This window comes from Chionomys nivalis, chromosome 6, assembly GCF_950005125.1.
Source record: "Chionomys nivalis chromosome 6, mChiNiv1.1, whole genome shotgun sequence".
NCBI lineage: Eukaryota > Metazoa > Chordata > Mammalia > Rodentia > Cricetidae > Chionomys > Chionomys nivalis.
Genome location: NC_080091.1, coordinates 26301628 through 26314099, shown reverse-complemented (window position 1 = coordinate 26314099; position 12472 = coordinate 26301628). Strand labels below are relative to the sequence as shown.

At 44.2% G+C, this 12472-nt stretch overlaps 1 protein-coding gene across 2 annotated transcripts in view; it reads left to right on the top strand.

Annotated features, from left to right (window-relative positions):
* Nucleotides 1-12472, top strand: part of Egfr (epidermal growth factor receptor) — a 185652-nt gene that overhangs the window by 71178 nt on the left and 102002 nt on the right. The gene's annotated exons all lie outside the window — the stretch shown is intronic.

Genomic DNA, 12472 nt, shown 5'->3' with positions numbered 1-12472 from the left:
CTAGCCTGACAAATTCCTTGGCTCACTGGAAAGAAACCGGGATTCGCATAGAAGGCCACACTAGCAAATTCACGTCTTCACGCAGCTGCTCTTCTGAAACTTTGAGTCCTAGTTCGTGGGAACCAAAGGGCATATTTTTCACCTTCCAGAGCTGTACGTCTGCTCTACTTCTCCTCGACTGTTGTGGTGTAAATTTTTCTCTTTGGAAACAGTCTTCTCTATTTATATCTGTGACCTATACCTATCAGTACTAATAGTTACAAACCAAAGCAATTTTTTAAAATGCCGTGCTTTCCCCACTTCAAATTCTGGTAGAAACTCTTAGTTGGAGACGCGGGTGGAAGAAATGAGTGAGGTTAGCTGCACATCCTTCCCAGGTGGTACTGTGCTTGGCCATCCTGGGGATTGGAGTGGGGGTGGGAGTGAAGAGGGGTGTTATAATTTCCCCCCATTTTGTCTTAAGGACTGTGGCAGCTCTGGGAGTTAGCCAGGCCGTGGAGACGAAGGCGTGCCAATGGACACAGAGCAGCTGGCTTAGTAAAAATATCAGTTCTACTGCAGATGATGGCAAAACCATGTGCGAGGCAGGAAGCATATCCACCAAAAACCTGCAATACAGCTCATGTCAGAGATATAAAAAGTAAATCCTACTCTGCGGAGCTGAGGATTGGCTCCGTGAAGTTCAAGTTTTCCTATTATGAAGAATATGTTTATCCTGAAGGGGTGACATCTGGTGATAACATTCCTTCATTTGGAAATGAATCTGTGGAAACAAGTTTCCACTGACTGATGAGGAGAAAAATGAATTGGCTTAACCCAGCATCCAGCTCCTTATCCTCAGGAGAGAGCTCAGTCAGTCATAAGAGGCAGCTGCTTTGCGCAGATGCCAAGCTCGTGCGGTTTGCTTTGTCAGCTCTTCCTGAGCAGTGGGTTGCAGGCAGCTATCTGTGTAGGTGCGGCCACAGCTGTAGAAGAGTTATGTGGGAGAATGGGACATCCCACGAGGATGTGCAGCCATCAGCAAGCTTCCACGGACCACTTATTTGGACAGTGAATACACTACTTTGGTGAAGAGAATCCGTACCCTGGAGACCATAAGTTACAGCGTAGAAAGGAGGCAGACTTGGTAAGGGTTGGCTTTCCACTGAGTGTGTACTGCAAACAGGGACAGTAATTTGCTCCAAAGCACCCTAATGATTTTTCCTTTATTGTTCTTATATGGTACTTCCGGACTCCCAGGCCTTGCATTTGTGTGGCCATCTTGAATCCGCTTGGAGAAAAAGAAGCTGAAAAGAAAAATACATAGTACTTTCAGTGTGTTTCTGTCCATCTTAATTGCTATGGGATAACATTTTTCACTGAGGTTTATTTCACAAGATCTGGGCAGATCCTACTACTTGGCAAGCAAAGAAATTATTTTTGGAAAATGAGAAAAGCCCAAAAGACTCTAGCAGAAGCATTTTCAGCCATGTAAAACTATGATTCATATGGATGGGAATTCATCAGCCTTGGAAGGTGAATGTGAACTGCCCAAAGTGTGGGAGAATTGTCTGTATTCTGTCAATCATGTTTTAAATAAACGCTGATTGGCCAGGCAGGAAGTATAGGTGGGAAAACCAGACAGGAAGTAAAAATGATGCAATGAGAACAGGAGAATTCTGGGAAGGAGGAAGTTGATTCCCCACCAGTCCTGCGCAGACCACCGAGGAAGCAGGATGTGACCTGCCAACTGTAAAAGGTACTGAGCCATATGGCAAAAATGATCAGAATAACGGGTTAATATAAACTACAAGAACTAATAAGTATCCTGAGCTAATGGGCCAATCAGCTTTATAACTTATAGAGATCTCTGTGTGATTTTTCTTTGGAGCTTGCTGGCTGGGGTGGGGGGGAACTGAGCAGGACAGAAACCCCAACAAGCCGGCCCTCATGTTACACAAAGTAACTGAGAATTTTGAGGGGAACCCATGGTCTCTGCTTTCGCTTCCAATGGCTTGTGGTGGTCTGGAGGAAAGGCACTAGCTTGTTGTTTTGAGGCTTTCTCCTACATGGGAGACAGTTCTTGAAGTGTGGATTGAGTCACCAGAATGGATGGCATGATCTCCCTAGATGTCTCTGGGCCTTTGGGTGTGTAGGCATGCTGGGACTGTCTTATGCTCTTGGTAATTTAGGATTATCCCCTTCCTCGAGGAAAGATGGTTTGATCGTGTCCATCATGCCTCTTCTCTCCTGGGAAGTCTTTCACTCTGTGGCTTCCATCATGCTTAACAACAGATAAGTAAGTTCAGAGGCTGTAGCTAACTAGATTCCTCGAAGAAAGCAGAAAACTGAATGCTGAAATGTGTGTTTAGTTATAGTTATGATTCAATAAATAGTATAGAATGGCAGGCTTACTTCTGTGTTTTTTATCTCTTCTTTTTCTTAATGAGAGAGGGTGAGGGAAGGAGGGAAGGACCAAGGGAGGAAGAGACAGAGAGAGAGGTAGGAATAGGTTGTCTTTGAAGGCAGGCATGAACCCTGAACAGTTAAGGAGACTTGTGTCTCTGAGTTTGTCTTTCATTTCTGTGCCCAAGTCTAGGTTTCTGACCATAAACTCAGAATTCAGATTTTTTTAAAAAAAAAATTATTAATTCATTGAAGACGTCATACATTCATACAGCACATTTCGATCAGATAATCTTCTATTGCCTCCTTCTATGTTTACCTCCAGATGCCAAAGCTTCAGGCCCCACAAAACATGGCAGACATTCTGCCGGAGAGTGCTATCTTTTCTCCTATATAGATATTTAGTTTCACATTCAAGTCACTTGACCTTTCTCAAATGCAGCCCCCTTTACGCTAAGCAGAGAAAACGCTAGGACTGTTCTGAAGACTGAAGGAAAGCGCTGCATAGCACATGTCCAATGATGCTACCGACCGCTGGTATTCTGTCTTACATGTGGGCACACTAAAGAGAATTCATCCCTGAAGCGGTTCAGCACACGCTGAGCTATGCCCCATCCTTTAAGAAAACAGTTGTGTTGCGTGCATATCTTCTGGCACAGGGCAGTTGTGGGAGTGGGGCCCAGAGCCTCCATTTCCTAATTTGTGAAATGAAGGGATTAACACCAACCCAAAGGATAATGTGCACACACAGAAACACACACAAAGACACATGTACACATGAGAGCACAGCAGAGACTAAGGTAAAATAATGTTCACTAGTTAAATAGGAGAAAGCAAATCCTCACTTCTCTCTGTTCCTCAGTAATGGAAAAAAGCAAGCACAGTTTGAGACCTGATGTGGGATGTTCTTCTGTATGTGTTGCTTTTATTGGTTAAGGAATAAAGCTGCTTGCCTATGGCAGGGCAGAATATAGCCAGGCTGAAAGAGATATAGAAAGAGAGTCGGCAGAGTCAAGGAGATGCCGTGTAGCTGCCAAAGGAAAAACATGCTACCGTAACCTTACCAGTAGGCCATACTCTCATGGTAATACATGTTTTAATAGAAAGGGCTAATTTAAGATGTAAGAGCTAGCTAGGAATATGTGTAAGCTATTGGCCAAACAATGTTGTAATTAATATAGTTTCTGTGTGATTGTGTGGATGTAGGCAGCCAGGAAACAAATGAACAGTCTCCATTTACAGAAACCCACTAAACACAACAGGGTCCCCAGCTCTACTCATGGCCCCTACTCATCTCATCCTGTCCTTATGTGAAAATTTTCTCCCTCTCACTAATATACCTCAAAGCTTTAATTGCCTAGTTACTTTCTTGTAACTAGGTAATTAGATTAATCTAGAGCCCCTGTGGCACAGGCCCGGGTGTATTAATGTGTTTGCAGTTGAATCCACAGCAGCGGTGGACTGAAGTTTAACACATACGATGGGAATAGCCCATTGTTTGTCTATGGAATCTCTCTTTGTTTGTTTGTTTATTTATTTATTGTTTCCTCATAAAAGTAACAGCGAACAATAGGTATTAGGCCGCCTGCTATGTAAAACTTATCCGTTCTATTCTCTGCCATTTAACTTCAGAGAAGATGTGACATTGGGTGATCTCAGGGACTGGGAAAACCAAAACATTTTCCCACTGTGCTATGAGTGAGTGATGAGGTGCTCCCAGGCCAAGCTGTGCTTATTAAGCTTCCATGTCCACACTTGCGAAGTGGAAATTTATTGACTCCCCAGAAACAGAAATCTTCTCTGCAGCTTCCTCCAATAACATGTCTGTCCCCTGTGGTCTCTGGTCTCCCAGTTGCTTGTGGGGACCCTTGCCACTGGAGACAGGGCAAAGCTCTAGGGTACTGCTTTTCCTTCACTTTTTCCTGATGTTCTGGAGGTTCTGTCTACATTGGATATCGCCCAACACCTCCACGTCCCAAGTGTAATTCGGCCAATGGAATGAAATGAAGGCAATATAATGTTTCCCTCCGTTCCTCAGAAAACCTCCGTATGCTTGTCTACTGACTCCCTGTCACTTGCTAGCATGATTAAGCCAGGGAAATTGGGCCACATAACTGGGCTCTGTCCTCACTTCCTGCCCCTCCCTTTTTGTCTGACTCCCTGCCCCCTCCACCTCTCTCTCTTTTTAAGTCGACACAATAACTGTATACATTTATAGAGTGCAATGCATATACACATTGTGTAATGATCAAACCAGGGTAATTATCACATCCAACACTGCACACATACACAGTTTCTTTATGGCGGAACTTACAAGATCTACCCTTGTAGCTCTTTTATAACATACACGATGTTATTAGTGAAGATGGGGGGTGATGCAGACTGGCAACTGTAGCCAGTCATTGCCTAGTCTCCTCCCCTCCCCCATTTCCCTCCTCCACATCTCTCCACATGCCTCTCTAGCTGTCCGTTCTGCATGAGATCACTGTTGTTTTAGATTTCACAAATAAGTGAAATCATAAGGTATGTGTCTTTCTGTGTCTGCCCTAAAGCACTGAAGTGATGACCCTAGGTTCATCACTCATTCTTGTGGCTGAATCATAGTTCATCTTCTACGTGGACCACATTTTCTTTTGCCATTTGCCTGTTGCTGAACACTTGTGTGGATTACATTCTTGCCTAGTGTCATGCTTAAGCCTAAATCACTGGTTCTAGGATTTTCATAAGAAAACTGTAAACAGTCATTCAAACAGCAATATTTCTACGCCACTTCCCAAATCTACTAGCCACTGATGGACAGCCACTTCCCTAAGGCATACTGGCTGTCCATAAACTTCCAATGCCATACAATCTGACCCAAGGCCCAGTCTTTCTCACAGGGAGGAGGGGAGGCCAGTTGTGCACTTGCTACGTGAATAGCATCAAGTGACAACCCCTCCCTACCGCTGCCAGAACTTTTCTTTCCCAGCATTGTTCTACTAGGAAATAATGAAACAAAGCAAATTGGCAACACACTCAAGTCTATGTCAAAGGGAAAGCAGGTAAGCCAACCACGCCACATTGACAAGAGGCCATTTGTTGTAAGCCTGGTGAAATGAAAGCCCCCTTCAGAGGGGCTCACAGTGTCCTGGCAGGACCTTTTAAGTTGTTATTTCCTGTTGGAAATATCCACATGCCATTTGCATCAGATTTAGTGTGCTAAACCCAGGACCCACACTCTCCCACACACATCTGCCTCCATGTACATGGCGAGAGTTACGCGGAAAACTTTGACCCAGTTGATAGGCCCAGTACCTGGTGGCTGGGACTGCTTTTGTGATTTGCCCAACAGTGAGTTTTTGCAGAGTGGTCTGATTGGTAGCCAAGGAAATGGTTCTTCGTGTTTGCCTGAGTATATAAACTCCCCCCCCCCTTTTTTTGACTCCAGCTCTTGGGTACTCTTGATCCTTCTGCATCCTTTACAAACTTGACATTCATTCTGTGATCTCTCATACTTATGAAATGAGTATCCCCGAAGAAGTTGAAAAATATATTTTAAATATATACTAAGCAAGTTATCCTTGACTTCCAACAATAAATACCTACTGTTTACACACACATATGAATGCATTTGTGTATTTCTTTCACTGCAGACTCCACACTCACTTTTGTGTGGTAGTGTAGCTGCTAATAGAATAAAGAATCTTTCTACCCAGGGATCCATTCAGTTGCATAACATAAGGCAAGGAAAATGAGGATGTTCATAACCTCAACAGAAACAAAAATGTGCACTCATTGATTTTCCCCCCAATACCTACATTGTTCATGTTTCTTGGACTGGCAAATCTACAGCCTTCAGCAGGCACTAGTGGGGAAAGAGCTGACTTAATATTTCTTCATATATATGACCTTGCAACGATGAGTAACTGTTTTACCATATTAAATCATAACAATATATGATGGTAACACCATAAAACAAAATACGTCCATCATCTAGGAGAGGTTATTTCATATAAGAACATTTATTAAAACAAAATTTAGATGGGGGGCCGGGCGATGGTGGCGCACGCCTTTAATCCCAGCACTTGGGAGGCAGAGGCAGGCGGATCTCTGTGAGTTCGAGACCAGCCTGGTCTACAAGAGCTAGTTCCAGGACAGGCTCCAAAACCACAGAGAAACCCTGTCTCGAAAAACCAAAAAAAAAAAAAAAAAAAAAAAAAATTTAGATGGGGGATGTAACTCAGGGGTTACCTACTATGTGCAAGGCTCTGTGTTCAATCCCCAACACCACAAAAGAAGAGAAAATAAGACATTAAGACATACCAATCAACTGACAAAGTCAAGTGTCTGAAGAGATGTTTACTGTTTCCTGGAATCCAAATTTTGTGAGTGAGTCCACCTATCTGTCATGTATGCATAGAAAGAATTTTGAATATATAAGTACTATATGGACATTATTGTTTTATGTTTTTGTTTCTACTTGATTCTTTACCATCCTGATTTTATTTAAGAGAACATGTTGATCCAACAATGTTAAAATAAAATAATTAAATTATCACTCATCACTAAAAACAAGCAAGCAGAGACAACCCCATCCTTCATGCAGAGCCCTTGGGGATTCAAGGATCGGGAGCTTTCGCTTGTTTTGAAGAGTCAGAAAGTAGTTGAGACAGAGGTGTATTATTATTAAGGTACGTGAGCATTAGCTATGAGCCAGTTTACTAAACAGTTTGAATCCTCCCTCCCCCAAATCTTCAGATTTCCTCAATGACAGATAAAGCAAAAGTCCCAGACAACTTCATGTGGCCAAAGACCATCCAGGAGGTGACAGAGAGGGCAGAGCCTGTTCTGGTGGCTCTTAATAAACTCTGTTTGCATGACTCAAAGAGAGAAAGAAAACCCACTTGTGTGTCCTTTCTCTTGCTTGCTCACACGCCTATGGATCCATGTTCCCTGCATAGCTTTGATAGTTTGTTCTCTGGAAGTAGGTGGATCATGACCCCATTCCCACCACACACTACTGAGCTTCATTTTCCCCTTGTCTCATTAGATTACACAGAAAATTCTGATTATACAACAGGTGCCAGTATTGAGGCAAGCAGTCACATCTGACTTGTTTTGATTTCGGCCACAGCATGGGTGATGTTCTTAATGTGACATTCTTCTCAGAGCCAAAAGTTACCACGGGGCTCTGGAAGTTGAAGGTCAGAGCGCTAGTGAGCCAGGATGATGGTAACTGTGTCCTGTGAGTGTTATAATAATCTCTTGACATAGCTAAGTAGCACGTTCAGTCCCAGATGCCAGCAGGAATGCAGTGCGGTTGGACAGAGCACTGGGTGCTTTGCTGGGTTTAGGTCTACAGTCAGGACAGTGGGTTCCACTGCTGCCAACTCAACCCTTGTCAAAGGACTAGCTCTGAACAGCTGCGCCTTCTCTCTAAGGGCAGTGTCTTCTCCCCAGGCTACAAACTGCCTGATAAGTCCTCACAGGATGGATAGACAGCATCCTCCTGCTGACAGGCCTGCGTGTCCTCTCTCGGGGTGGGGGGGGTTGGTCCCCACAAAAGCAGGGTGTAGAATTCACAGTCTTTCTTTGCGCCTTCTACAAACTGCTCTGACCAGATGTGAAGTTCAGAAATAAAGGAACGAAAATTCCATTCCTATCAATGTCACCAATGAAGCCTCAAATGAGCCTTAGAATTCAATTTAAAATCTCGGAAATAGAAAGGGTGTGTTCCATGCATGGCTGCTTACAAGTGTGACAGGGTGTCTGTCATCTGATGTCACCTGTTCTTCCTGTTCTTGCCGTCTCTCCTTCCTTTCCTTAGGTAGAGTCCTTCGAAGCTTTAAGGATTCCATTTGTTTATTTCCATAGTATGTGTGTGTGTGGATGTTTGTACGTGCAGCCTGACACGGTGTCTGTGATGCTCACAGGACTTTCCAGAGTTGCTCTTCTTTTCCTATTGTGTGAATCTTAGGGATCAAACTCAAGTCCTCACTCTGCTTTTGTTGCTGTTTGGTTGGGGGTTTGGGGCTTTTTTCTTTTCCTTCTTTTTATTTTCTTTTTCTTTCTTTTTTTTTTCTTTCCTTTTCTTTTCTTTCTTTTTCTTTTTTGCTTTTACGAAACAGGGTTTCTCTCTGTAATCATCATAGCTGTCCTGGAACTCTCTTTGTCAACCAGGTTGACCTCAAACTCCCAAGAATCTGCCTGCCTCTGTCTGCCTCCTGAGTGATGGGTTTAAAGGTTTGCCACCACAGCTGGGCAAAGACTTCACTGACAGCAAACACATTTCTGGAGGAGTTGGGACACACACACACACACACACACACACACACACACGGCCCAGCTTACAATCTACCTTCATTTTATACTTTCTCTGAGACAGTGGTTTAGAAGCATCATTTTCATGGCACTATTTTCACATTAGGCTTGGTAACCAATCCAAATGGAGACTAGCGTCCGAGAGCCTCTCAAGAATCTCCCTGCAGGAATCTCCTCGCCAGAGGCTGCCAATGCCCTCATATCTCAACCTCGTCCCTCTCAAGACAGTTAATCAGGCTCAGAGAGAGGAGGAGGTAGGCGTTCACAAACACTCTCACCTAAGCCGCCCAGGGGGGCCGCTGACCTAGTTTTCCTATTTTAATTATGTCAAGCATTTCACACAGACAGTAGCTTCCTGGAGGACAGCATGAGCTCATGGTCACGGGGTCGCCCCAGTCACAGTTGTATTATACACACAACAGCAAGCTCTCCCCGACAGCTGTTCTATGTAAACAGCTACATTAGTTACATCTTGGAAGCATCCTTGGGGCCAGGTCCTCTGGGATTGGGTGCAGTCTTTGAGGTGGGCGTCATGGCCCTGAAGAGAGAGAGGCAGGAAGTTCTCTCCTGCCCGTTCCTTCTGTTGTCTAAATTGTTTTAGAGTCACCACAGCTGTTTACTGCAGAGTAATGGTGTTCATAGCTGCGGTTATGCACGGCCATGAAAGGGGACCTCCACTTCCGCTCTTTCTAGAGCACCGTGTGTGAGCACTGATTTGTCCAAGGCCCCACGGTAATCCCCACACTCCCTCCCTGGGAACCCAGCACCACCACCACCCAGGCCAGGGAAGCCAGTCACCAGGGTGTACTTAACACTGCACCAATCATCTCTTGTTTTGGCCTCAGTAATAGCTGAGCCTGAATTAATATATATCATTATTGTTCCCAGAGGGTGGGGGTGGGGAGGCCAAGAGGCAGGAAGCCCTGAAGTCCATTTGAATACTTCTAATGGCCGGGGACCAGATAGGATGCTAACTGACTTTTTCCCCAAGATCATTGTTTGCTAAAGGTTTTCCATCTCTGCTAAAGGTATCTGTCTCTCTGTCACCTTTAGTTCGGGCACCCTTATAGCACACAGGCCTTGCTTAGTCTGAAGACAACCAGTTGTTCTCTTCCCGAGACTGAACACTATTCTCCCTGCAGCAGTAGGATCAATACTCTCCAGCCCACAAAGTTGCCCCAGGACTGCGAGGAAACGTGCCTGGTTTTCAGGGCAGAGTTATTGGATACTTACCGCCCCGCGTCCCGCCTCCTCAGCCCACACCTGCTTTAGCTGATTTGTGACGGGAGTGAGCAGCTGTCATCTACCCCTTTTAAAGTCAAGACCAGTTTATCAACACTTCTTCATTCTGACTTCTGAGGTCACCCCAGATTCCGTTTGTCATCCCGCCCCCACACACTGCTTCTTGAGATCGTCGCCAGCGCTTTATTTACTGAACCTTGATGGCAATACCGACCAAAGCAGAATTCTGTGGCCCTGCACGATACTTTCCGTGTGAGCAAGTGAGATCTCTTACCACCCTGTTTTGTTTACCTCGTGGTCGGTCCAGGAAATCCTTTCAGTCACCTCTATTTTCCCTTCCTTATCTGTACCCCCAGATACTAGGGGTAGAACCCAGGACCTCACATGTGCTAGAGAAATACTCTCCCAGGGACCCCACAGCCCCAGGTCTCCAGCTTTCCTTTTAAAGTGCACTCAAATTAGAAGACTTGCCTAAAAAATTACATCCGTGTACAGTGGTGTCTTCGGCTAGTACATGAACTGTTATCTTTGTATTGGCACCTCAAAATTAACCAAGTTAAATTAAATAATATAATCTTCACTCATTGGGATTCCTTGTTACTCTAATAACTAACCTCTCTTTAAATGCATAAGCATCAAGTTATAATAGCTGCTTATATTTTTTCTCTTTTCCATCAGGTAGATATTTATCTGCATAGGCTTGCCCTGTTTGAAGATGGGGCAAGTCTGCCTGTCCACAGTTCTACCACATTCTACACATTGAAGGCTTCCCTAAGGCTAAACAGTGTTTAGCCACTTTGGTTCATCTTATTTTCTTTCCGCACAGCTGAAAACTCTGGAAACAGCGGGGAGGGCAGTAGCTGTGCTACACAGGTGAACATTTGCTTCAATCCTGGCACAGGTGCTAGTCTGAGAATCAACCCCACACAGCTGACATTAGAGCCTCAATCTACAACCCTGAAAAGCCTCTTTCCCCATCCTTTCTACCCAGACCAACTTCGCAGGAATGCCACTCCTCTGGCCCCTTCTGCAGGGCTCAGAGTGTTGCTGTCTCTCACCCCATTCCCCACTCCCACTAGGGACTATCTCTTGTCTTCCCCAAGACAAACCTGGGTAGAAGATACTTCAGGAAGTCTTTCCTTTTCCTTGGTAAGGTGGGTTTTCTAGCCACCAGGAGCCCTGAGGCAGCTTACTCCCAGTCTCTATATGTCTGATTATCTTCCCCCAGCCCTCTCTTTGGTCTGCACAGCAGAGGAAAGGGTAACCAAAGTATTGCTGTAAGTAGCATTCACCGAGCAAGCTTAACTGGGCACGAACATTCAACAGGAGCCATTTCTGCTTTTCCTGGGAGCTCCACCAGTTAAAGCAATCCATGGCTAAACAACACAGTATTTTTTACTTAATTTTTATTTTTCTATACACAAAGGTAGAGAATCTATGCTCATGTTAAAAAAAAAAAAACCTTGACCTTGACCTTGACCTTACTAAAAATCCAGTTTACAGAACCCACACTAGCAGGGTGTGTACTTTTTTGGAAAAACACTTGTGTAACATTGAGCAGAGCAGACCACCTGTGGCTAACAACAATAGGAAGCACCAGTTAAATATTTACTATGTTCCAAGTGGGCATTTTCCTATGGACTTTGAATTTTCACTAATAACCCAGTTTACAAAAGGCATGAGGGTAGTTTATCACAAAAGAACTGGGGCATAGCATAAGCTATTACATTTCCCAAGGCCACAGAGTAAATAAGTTGCCTAAGTGAATGGAAACCCTAGTTCATAGAACTCCAACTTATTTACCCATTGCATGGGCACATGGATATTGGAACTGGACTGTCAAACAGGCTGAATTGATCCCATTCCCATCACATGTTGCTGATATGTCCTTAGCAAAGGAACTGTCTTGAACCTCATTTTTTTCCATCTATGAATTGGAAAAAAAAAAAAAGCTAGGGCCTGTCTTTTGGGTTGCCTTAACGATCCCAAGGGTATATATGACACTTACTACATAATATTTAGTAACTACACCACAATGTGTCATCACGATGATGAATGTTCTTAATGAAGAAGTGCCGGTAGCACACACCTGATTTGTTCCACCTCTCTGTGGGACCATTCGCCCTGTCCTACTAAACAAAGATGGCGCCAGCAGCTCTGAAGGAGCCATGCCTTTCCTTTCTCCATCTAAAAGCATGTGTTAAGCTAGATGTGGTGACTCACCTCTGTAATTCTAGCACTGGGGCGATATAGACAAGAGCATTAGTGTCGGTGTGAGGCTAGCCTGAGCTACATAGTGAGCATAGTGAGTTTTAGGACAGTCTGGGCTACAGAGGGAGACCTTGTCTTACCAAAAAAGTCCACATTAATGATCTTGAATTTTTTTCCCTGTTGCATTCCAGGGAAGTGAGCGTGGGCTATCAATTAGGAAAAGTAGTCTGTGGTCATTCATTGTGTGTACCTTGGCTTCCTTTGGTACAATGCATATCAGCTGCCCTGAGAAAGTTGTTTAAATCACATGAAAAAGTAAACTAATAAACTTTTC